General features: G+C 41.2%; 1 non-coding gene across 1 annotated transcript; it reads right to left on the reverse strand.

The window, feature by feature from the left end:
* Positions 1-5,102: 5,102 nt before the first annotated feature.
* Positions 5,103-5,175, reverse strand: trnaf-gaa (transfer RNA phenylalanine (anticodon GAA)). The gene has a single exon. It is a non-coding gene; the product is annotated as a tRNA-Phe (tRNA).
* Between the last annotated feature and the right edge of the window lie 2,846 nt (positions 5,176-8,021).

The raw sequence follows: 8,021 nt of genomic DNA on the forward strand, positions 1-8,021 counted from the left end.
GTAAACTCTCATTACACCTTCGCACGGCGCATTTAAGGGCGAGGAGAGGGGCTCATTTGATTGGTGTGATGTGTGTAAAACCCACTCCACGCCTTCTCTCCTCCCTCTTTCCGACTTGCGCTGGTAGGAGGGACGGAGGTGGGAAAGAGGAGTAGCTGCGCCAGGGCGTACGGTGTGCCAAACTTACAAAATCCGCCTGGCCACACCCAGTTGGCGAAGCGCAGGTGCGCTGCGCCTCCGCCGCGCCCGGTCTGCGAAACTAGAGCCCACAAACTCTTAAAAGGGCACCAGCCACCAAGCCGGCTCGAACCCAGGACTGTGAGGCGACAGTGCTAACCACTGTGCCACCTATTTCCTTATTTTCGTATACTATTGTACTTATATTTTACACCTTTTATCTATGTTAGCTTGTGCTTCATTGTTAAAATGGCGTTCAAGATAGCAGGCCAAGGAAGAACTTCACTGTAGAGGGAAATTGTTTTTTAACACTACATATGACAATTAACATCTTTGCTGAGTCTCAAATTGTGTACTTCTGTACTTACACTTACTCTTTTGAGTGCATAAGTGTGTTCACATTGAGAAGTATGGAAAAATGCAGTGCACTATGAGTACCCGGATGGTGTACTCAAAACGGTCAAGAAGTTGGGTGTGGAACTATGGACACTTTTCGCCCTCAATGGTCGCCATCTTGGCTACGTAGCGGAAGGGGAGGGACTACTTTTCAAACTGGAAATAGCGGCCGAGGACTGTGCAACCGTGAACGTCGCTGCATTGTACAAATACACGTTTTTTGCACTAAGCACCACTATACTGTTGTCGGGTATAAGCCAGCAGTATGTTTATTGGGTTAATTTAGCAGTCTGTAATGATTTGGTACCGCGAACGATAACGCGAATGCTAATGCTAGTTTGCTAACTAGCTAATTTTCAGCCGTCATTTCCGGTGAGTGCACAACAGCCGTGTTTGGTTTGAGACAACACTACCCTATTGAAATCTGCACACTACGCCAATGAGTACATAGTGCACACAGTATACTACATATAAGTATACTAACGGAAGTATGTGATTTGAGACACACCACTTGACTTCAACTGGCCTAGAATTTCAGCTTTAAAAGACAATATATTAGAAACCTTACATGTCTCAGTCTCACACAACCCCTCACACACAAACACAAATTGCAAAAAGTCTGTTAAATCTCTGCCTGACCACAAAGAGTCGAAATGATGAGAAACTAGTGAGTTATATCTGAATCATGAATGCTACCACTATGTTATTAAGCTGCCAAAGGATTTGTAAGATGACTTTACCACAAAATCCAGGTGATGCAGTTACCGGAGACCAGATCACATGACTATATCCTCATTTGTTAATGCAACAGTCAAATAATTACACGTGTCAGTAACACAAAACACGCATTTCTTCATGTTTGGTTGGGCTGTTAGAAAACATCATGGTTTAGGATAACTGCCAGACTTTCACAACCCCTGCCTTGTACAGTCTGTTACATAACAACACTCCAGTTACATGTGAGGAGTTATAGTTTGACTAACGGTCAAAAACACTGTACAGATAATCTAGTCCTTCAACTTTTTCTGTATCCTTTTCTGCTGAATGTCTGCATGTTAGCAAATAATTAACACTGAACGTGATATGCTCATCAGCAATCAATCCACATAACAAAGGACATTTCATTTTTACAGCAACCTTCGGCATGTTACCTGACATGTTAGACATTTTTCATGAAAATAAACATACAAAAAAACAATCCTGTTCCTGATGTTTCATAACTTTTTAACTTCTGAGAGAAAAACTTATGTAAATAGTGTAAATATGGAAGAATAGATGTAAACAGTGTCTGAAATCTAAGATCATGTTTAAACACCCCCCCTCATCTGTCTGCTTCACAAACCCACCAACACACATGCAAAATAAACACATCACGTGTCATGTTCAGGGTGCATCGGGTTCAGTCTTCCCTGGGACAGGTGTGTAAAAATAAACTAAGGAGTGGTATCTTAACTGGTGGACGTCACAGGCCAAGGAACAGGTCTGGGAAAAAGTGAAATACAGAAAGAGAAGGAATGGTGAAAACAGAAATAGATAAAATTCACTGTGTACAAAGGTCAAAATAAACAGACACGTGGTAGATGAAGAGCAGGCAGTAAGTGAGCGAGGAGGTCCTGGAAGAGCATTTCCACTGAAACTAATGTTTAATTTGTGATTAAAGATGTGTTGCACCAGGTAGACAATTGACCTTGTTTCTTTAACGAGTTTGTAAGATTTATACGACAACTTATAAAACCAGTCGTGGTGTGAAATCAATGAGGAAGAGAGAGTGAAGGGGAGAGAGGTACTGAGTGTAGGAGGAGCCTCAGGTTGCTGCAGATGAGGAATGCATAGTATGAAATATGTTTGATTGAGGGATATGATCACAAGCTATATGATACAGTTTAGTCTTGGTTATTGTGCAGCCATTTAGAACTATGTTTGCCTTCATTTGAGCTTAGTATACAAATACACACACACACACACACACACACACACACACACACACTGGAGGAGGACCACAAGTATTTGCATGTAAATCAATTTTGAACGAACCAGACACTGTCCAAACAATGAGTAAAAGTCTAGTGAACTTCATAAACATGTTGCTACTCATCCCTGAGGGTTCTGCAGTACAGTAGTAGTGAGTGGAAGTGAATTCCCAGCATTTACCTTTGTAGGTTGTTTACACAATGACGTCACAATGAGGTGACATGGCAGTCATGTGATTCCATGATTAGATGGAAATGATGAGAAGTAGGATGAGGTTGCATTTAAACCAACGGCAAGATGATGGTACAACAAAGCAAGAGACTGCGTTGGCGTGGGCGAGTCACTGCAGACTAAAAGATAAAATATAAACCAGGCCATCCAGTTTGAAGGCCTGTTAAACACGAAGACACAGCACAGAGGCTTCTGTGCTATTGTGGCTTGACTGTGCAGCTCTGGGAAGTTATCACAGAGGAAATAGCTGCACCATGCCACACAACATACATGCTACAAGAAGATATTCTACCTGCTGTGTACAAATACAACTACTTGATAGGTCAAAATAGTTGCTCCCCTTATTCATACTATGCTCAGTATTTGCTACGCTTTATCCTGCTCCACTTCATTTTCCCGCTAATGTTGCATTGTACAACAGCAGCAAATGAGCTGGAATGACATGTCACACTACCCTTATTTATTCACTTACTTATTTCCCCCCATTCTCACAGTACATTAGTCTCAATAAACCGAATAAAGAATCTTACTGTGGGTCTAAGAAAATGCCTTAAGATGCTGAAACTCCAGTAATGTTACCAGGTCTGTGCACAGACATAGCTAGGCCCCTGAAAAGGTCCAGTGAATGCCCCCCCCCCCCCTGCTCTGTTTCTCCTAGTTTCAATAAATTTCTCAGGTCAGGCCTCTATTTTCTTTTTTTCAAAATCGTTGAGGACAAAACAATTACCCTTAACATATTCATCAGAGGGGAAACAGGCTATATTTCACTAAAGCCACAGTGAATTTGCAGCTTGCCCCTTGTTGGACAGGGGCAAGCTGCTAAGATAAAGCATAAAACTGATACCATCTTCATATCTATGTCTTATGCAAAGCAGTATGAATTTATCTTGTTGTTGAAAGGTGCTTCACAGATAAACTTGTCAAAACACGGTATATTGTATGTACCAGGCAAGTGATTTACTCAGGTTATTAGTATGGAGACATATCATGTAGCAGTGCCACACACCACATAATTTGTAGCCTCAGCTAATTTGCAATACCCGTCCCTATTTGGCACTTAAAAGTATGTCAAACTCAATACTAAAATATATACAGAGCAGCACAAAACACACAGTGTCAAAGTCGCCTCTTGTTTTTAAGTCATATGATGTTCAGTAAATAAATTCAACATATAGTGGTAACTGAAATAGCTCCAGGAACTAAACTCAGGAATTGGGACAGAGATGTTTTTGTTTCTGAACATACACGTGTCGATGCGTATATTGTGGACAGTGATATCCTGGAATAGCTAACTACCCTGAGATGAACTGCAGGCTGTAGGCCAACTTGTTTTTAAACTGTAATGAAGCTCTCCAGTTTCATGATTTATTGGACAACATCGCCCCCTGGTGTCATTTGAATGGGTTTTGTTTGGATTGTAAGCACTTGTGTAGCTGACATACATCCATGTTGGGTTTGCATACAGCTTACTGCCAACTGTTACACACTGCACACAAACAGTGAATTATAAACCCACATATTTGACAGAGGAGGCAAGTAACAAGGTAAACCAGAGTAAGTACATGCACAAAGCACTTTTACATTACTTGAGCACTTCCTGTATTATACTTTTTCTCAACCACATTTCAGAGGGAAATGCTGTACTTTTTCATTTCACAATTTCTTTAATAGTTTTGCTTGCTTTGCCACTTCACTGATTTGTCACTGATGACAAATTAAGAATGCAAACCCAGTACAATGTGAAGCAATTTAATAACTTGAAACTTCAATGTGCTTCTCATATTTTGTCCCCAATTTAACATAAGACTGCAATCTAATGCACCCTATGACAAGTGGCAAGTTCACTTTATTCTTTAACACACCATGTGAGTCTTTGTCTAAGTCAATTGTCTAAGACAGTGATACTCAAACTACAGCCTATTGACCAAATTCGGCATGCGGCTGAGTGGCCCCCAAACCATTTTCTAATTCACAATGTAAATACATTTGTATGTACTAATAATAGAAGGTTCCAGGGTGCATAAACAGCATCAAAATAGAGCTTGTTTAATAAAAGAAAGTGCCACGGGAGGATTTTCCACATTCCTATCAGAGGTCTAAGCTAGGCCTTGAGTTTCCTTTAATCCCTGAACTGCCCCTGTGTACACCTGACCTATGCAGGGCTGCTGTGACTGGCCCTAGGCCTCCTGTCATTTTGCAAGCAGCGCCAAGCAAATCAGGTTGAGTATTATTTGTCCAATGTGTTAAATTGTGCTAATTAGCAGTGGTCGTAAATACTTACCATGTTCTGAAATGGCCTCACTGAAGAAAAAGGAATCCACTTCCGCTGCCGAAACCCGGGATCGAACCAGGGACCTTTAGATCTTCAGTCTAACGCTCTCCCAACTGAGCTATTTCGGCGCGTACATACACACCGTATCCAAAAAGGAAACATATAAATATATCCAAACCCTATATATACGCCGGTACATGTCTGCACACTGATATTATCTCTGTAACGTTGGTTTTATTTCCCCCTGACAGCTAACGCTAATCTAGTTAGCTCGTTAGCTAGCTAGCCGCACTTAGCTAGCTACACAGCTCTGCTAACGATCCCTTTGAACTGAGTGTGGAGACCGCAGGAGGTTTCTTACCCAACAGGACTCTGCTTTCGAAGAAAACGCGATACCGACGATAAAACAAAACTATGTCAGCGACTAATTGAAGTAGTAACACAGTGGAGAGATACAAACATTTAGCTGTTAAGGTAGAGCTGTTGTAGCCAAGGTTGAACACAAGATGGCGCCACAGGTTACCACCGTTACCACGAGCCGCCGGTTGGCTGTTGTTCACTGTGGACCTCTGAAAATATCATTGGATTTATGGCAAATCCCATTAGGCTTGTTAAATTCGTAATAAGCGTGTAGGCCTACTTATCATTTTCTTTCAGTCTCACTTCCTGTTTTTATCTTGTGGTGCACTTTCAATCAAAGCCTCTATTTCAACCAGGCCTGACTGAGGAGATTTGCATTTGAAGAAGTTTTGTTGTGTAGATTGAGTCAGATTGAATTCATATGAAATAAAAATACTTGTTCTTCCCACAAACACAATCAAAACATACAGTGAATATGTTAATACATTTTGCACAATTTCTTCTCTGTAATGTGGACTAACAGATGAAAAGCATGCATTATCATAGGTTTACCGACCTTATGTGCAATGTATCATAGGAAATTAAGCCTACATGATAGCATATGCAGTGGTCCGTATATATCACATACTATACATATATACGGAAGTGCTTCTTTGCTTTGCAGGGCTATAATCAACAGACAATTGTAGCCACTCCCAAGGTACAGATTTCACCATTCATACAGTGGTCCTCGAACAAATGGACTTTGACTGAGACTTTGGATGCTGAGATCAAACATCTTACCATCAGATAACACTGAAATCTAAAAAAAAAATCCTCTGCAAAAACTGGGACCAGCAAGTACAGTAAGTCTCATCAAAGCCCTGACAGTCTTTTGTTCTTTTTCCTATCCGTCACTGAGCTCAGGCAACAGCCAAAACATTTTTCAAAGTCACTACTGGTTGAATGTTTTCCATAAATCACAAAAGAGGAGGGCAGGGTGGGGGACTATAAATACTTACTTGTTGGCTATTGTGTGTGTGTATTTCTGGATGACACCCAGTGAAGTCATTTTCACAGTAGGATGGGGCAGGAGCACTATTGTAAGACTCTACCAGGCCGACACTGGTAGAAAACAGTAAAGCTAGCTAATGTTATCAGCCTGCACTTTGTTTTTCTCTTTTTTCTATTGGGGCTCTGCAGTGATGCAGTGCCGTCCCTTTATTAGTCATATGATGTCCCGATGCCAGCTTCTATGCCTCCCTTCTCTTCTCTCTTTCCCCTCTAATCTCCCCTCAATACTGCCGCTCATTCTCCCTCTCTCTGGCTCGCTCTCTGTTTCTCTCCCTCACGTTTTTGTTCCTCTGTCATCCCCCAAGGTGACTTTCCTTCCTTCACAGACACTGCAGCTGTTCCTCGCTTTGTTCTGGAAGGCCTGGATGTGGATAAGAGATGAGAGAGATGCAGACCGGGCGGAATAAAGAGAAGGAGAACCAAGGGAGGAAATGAGGGTGTGAAAGAGGAGCGGACTGATGAGATTATCAAGCAGAATGGAGGAATCTGTGTTGTTGACTCACTGCATAAATCAGTAAGGCAACAAACATACTCTCTCTCACACACACACACACACACACACACACACACACACACACACACACACACACTAACACCACATGAGCAGACAGATTTGTTCTGGTAAAATAAAAAATGAAGTGTCAACATCAAGAGATTGAGCTGCCTCGACAGATGCTTACCTGACTAACAAGTTTCATCTTCATTAGTACTGGTGATTAGCACAGTTGTCACATCACAGCGAGGGTTCACCACAGTCAGCATTAAATACTGCAAGTATCTGGGACAGAGTTTCTAAATTTAGGGATCAGAGAGACAGGGTGTGGAAACAGGAGATGTAGAGAGGGAGGGGCAGCTGGGAAAAAAAGAGTGACAGATTCGGACAGTAAGGTCCAGAGGAGGAGGGGTGGCGAACTTCCCAAGTCACAGTGAGCAGGATGAATCCAAGCAGTTCCTTAAGAAGACTGTAGAAATACAGCTGCAATGGTGATGGAAGCACACTGACAAACTTTCTATTTGAACGGGCTGTCTCTCACGAAAATAACAAACGTATCATATTTAATTCTTCCATATATAGATCACATTCTTGTGAGCTCTTAAATTGTAATTAAGTCTGTAATTACTACATGTTGTAAAAATCTCCCAGGTTGTTCAATTGAAGAGAAAAAAAAATACATAAAGAAGCCATTTCTTTCCATTTCTTCCTCTGTGTTACTTTTGTTCTCACTTTAATCAAAAAAGTAGACACCCACATATTTTTTCTTTCCAGTATCTTAACATATAAAATTAATCTACACAGACATATATACTATACATTTTCATGTATAATTACATGTCCTGATAGGTAAAACATCAATATTTTTAAATCAACTACAACCACAGGTGGGACCACAGACTGTATAATAAAGATGGAGGACATGACAGCTTCCCTAAAGTGAAGCCAAAATGTCTCAATCACCCCCTGCTGGCTGGCTGCAGTGTAGGTCATAAATCCCCCTCCCTCCATGTTAGTGGATTGAACACGATTCAAACAAAAAAAAAAGCAAAGTACACGTCAAATAAA

Source organism: Epinephelus moara, chromosome 24 (genome assembly GCF_006386435.1).
Source record: "Epinephelus moara isolate mb chromosome 24, YSFRI_EMoa_1.0, whole genome shotgun sequence".
NCBI classification, from domain to species: Eukaryota; Metazoa; Chordata; class Actinopteri; order Perciformes; family Serranidae; genus Epinephelus; species Epinephelus moara.